A 3312-nucleotide genomic window follows, 5' to 3' on the forward strand; every position below is an offset into this window, starting at 1 on the left:
TATATAATTTGCTTAAAGGGGACTTTTTATTTTTCTTAATGTGAATAACTGCATTTGCAGATTTTTTTAAGTTTAACTGCAACTATAACAATCTCAGTACAGAGTACTAAAAAACCGACCTCAAAAGTACGTGGAATTACGTCTATTTGTTAAGTTTTATTGAAATATCCTTAAATTCGCCACTATACAGGACTTGACACTGGAGATGATAAAAATCGGTTCTCACTACTCAAAGTATATTGAGAGAAAAACGCCTTGAATTGGAGAAATAGCAAAATCAACCATTAAAGTAATTGCTCCTAAATTGAAGTTAGGCGCTATTTATAAAAATGAATCTTCATGCGTGAACAGACACCCTGAGAGGTGGGTGATTTTCTTCAAAATGAAATGGGACCACTATGGAAGTACCCCCTTTCCAACAAAAAAAGAATCATGAAAATCGGTTCACAAATACCGGAGTTATCGCGTATTATACATAAAAAAAAAAGAAAAAAAAGAACATATTACAGTCGAATTGAGAACCTCCTCCTTTTTTGAAGTCGGTTAAAAAATGAAAAAAATAAACAATCACTAATTTATTGTACTAATTCATCTATTAAAAAAAACCAAAATGTTAATTAGTGGATTATTGGTGTCCATTATTGGAGGTTTACAAAAATTGTAGTTTAATGTAGAATAGCTTTTAATTAAATTTGTGTTGAATTGATATTCAATTATTTTTTGTGAAATTACTCCACTGGTTTGTTATAATTATTAAATACAAACACCCGAACACTTAGAAAAGTTTTTTTTTGTGAAACGTACAACATTATCTTTCTTGAGCATCAACTAAACTAATCACTATTGATATATGTTTAAAAACAAAAAATATTTCAAATTGAAAGACATACATCCCTTAAAATGTCGATCATTAGTACCATCATCCTACCACTTGCTAATAAAATGTTTCCCACATCGTCGTTTCTTGTTTATTTCATATATAATCTTAATGACTAACATACATATAATATAATAAATTTGAGGTAAGTTGCCTGCTTCTCAGTATTTTACAGGATATATCACGGAGAGCGTGCGATTGAATTACACGATTTAATTCCGCCTTCCCCTTACCATCACCAGGGGACTAGACGTAGGCTTCGGTTCCACCCCTAAGTTGTGGATATTCCAAAGATTCGCACGAAGCGTTACGCTTCCACATTCATATGACGAACGGCTATGGAGTGGAATTCCCTGCCTGCAGACTTATTCCCTGAACGTTATAACTTGGGCCTTTTCAAGGCGAGAGTGAATAGGCATTATTTAGGTGTGCATTCTCCGTCGTCGACTTCATCGTCACTTTCCATCAGGTGAGATGGAGGTCAAATGCACACTTATATTAGAATAAAAAAAAGACAAAGATTTTTATTAGTGTAGAGACATTAAAAACTCTATATAATGCGCTAGTTAGAAGTCAATTAGAAAGTAGCTCTATAAAATGAAATCCCGAGGAAAAAAGTATAGATTAATGGTTGAAAAAATCCAAAATAAACTTTTTAGGCTTGCGTACTTTAGGTCTTACAAAGTGTATCCTATGTTCCCAAATATGTACCCGACACCATTTATGTTGACACTACCCGACACTATTTAGGTGTGTATGCTCCAACGTCGACTTCATCTTCACTTGGTTGGTTGGTACGTTGAAAGACCAAGTACAAAGACACGACGCAAGCACATAGAAAAATTCGTGAGGTCCGTTGGTTCGTTCCGTGGCTTAGTTGGTATAGCGTCTGGCACGGTATGCAAGAAGACGTCGGTTCGAATCCGACCGGATCGAAGGTATTTTTTCTGAGTGTTCGATCTTTGTATTAATAATTATAACAAACTAGTGGAGTAATTTCACAATAAATAATTGAATATCAATTCAATAAAAATTTAATTAAAATGTTATTTGTTATGCAAGGCTTAAAAAGTAGCGAGGGTTTCAAGGTACGAGACGCAAAACAACTTTGCTGACGAGCGAAACACACAACTTTTTCAAACTTTTCAAAGAAAAACAGTTGAACTATAATGTTATGTTATGTTAACTTTGTTATTTATTGGAGTTAGACTAGACTGTAATACCTATGTACCTGGTTCAAATATTCTCAATGTAGATGTTGAGGGACGACAAAAGATACTTAATTTATAGGTATACATATAAGCGGGTAGAATGACACTGAACCATGATTAAAACGTTCATGGTTCACTACATTGCGCTATGACGAGGAACCGTAGAGGTGTACTTCGAATGTCGCGTACAAGCCCCCAGCACATCTCGCATATGTACTGGGGCGGGACACCTGAGAGGTGCCCCGAGTGGACCTCCAGCCTCCCCTTTAGTCCAACCTCTGCCCAACAGGTTTCAAGCTTCGATAGCTATTAATCGCGGTGCAAGTGTATATGCCAGCTAATACCGACCCGATTGATGCCAATGATAGGCACCCACAGTCATAAGCGTCAATGAGGCTAGTCTACTGCGGGTCGAGTCAGCACGTGGCAAATTGATAGTCATAGAACAAGTTTAGTAACAATATTAAACTCGACAATTAACTTAGTTGTGTGTCTTTCCACCGTGTTTATGCATGTCGTAAAGTCAAACAGTACGTAGAGGAACTTAACAGTTGTTTGTCTCTTAGGGTACATTCACTTACACAGCCATATCTTCAGTTTTAACCAAACTGAAGTCCACTCGGTTCCCGCCATTGCCGTTGACGTTACTGCCGTCTCGATAGTGTCAAAATAAAAAGTTAGCAAATTTTTTTTTAATTATTGCTGGTCATGGAAACAAAGTCCTTCAGCGAAAACATAAACATTTAATTATATTTCTGTAAATATGGCCACCACAAAGAGGATAGGCAATTTGAGGCGGCGTGCTTGGATTGACTCGGGATTCCTTAAAACGGGCCGATACGGGTATTTTAGTTCGAGATTCGTATAATTTCGCGTTTTAATCTTCGATTAAGGCACACTAGCACTATCCTATTCCACTTTAAACTAGATTTCACAAAATAATTGAAAGTCGAAATAAAAACGACACTTTTCCCTCCAAAAGGTCCAGAGCGAAACGTTAGCAAAGGCAAAGCAGTGTTACCACAATACAAAAATTGGGTGAAATTCGTTTACTCACCAAATGATTGATTATCGCGTGATTCGCGACGTATAAAACATCAGTTTTTTTTAATCAAACGAAAAGGTTTACCTTCGGCTGTGTTCTGAATTTACACCTTATTCGTTTTATTCTTGCTTCTAGGTTCTAATTTTGTGTAATTAAGTGATTATTGAAATTATTTTTGT

The sequence above is a fragment of the Hyposmocoma kahamanoa genome, unplaced genomic scaffold (assembly GCF_003589595.1).
Source record: "Hyposmocoma kahamanoa isolate Upper Pololo Valley unplaced genomic scaffold, ASM358959v1 263, whole genome shotgun sequence".
In the NCBI taxonomy this organism is placed as follows: domain Eukaryota; kingdom Metazoa; phylum Arthropoda; class Insecta; order Lepidoptera; family Cosmopterigidae; genus Hyposmocoma; species Hyposmocoma kahamanoa.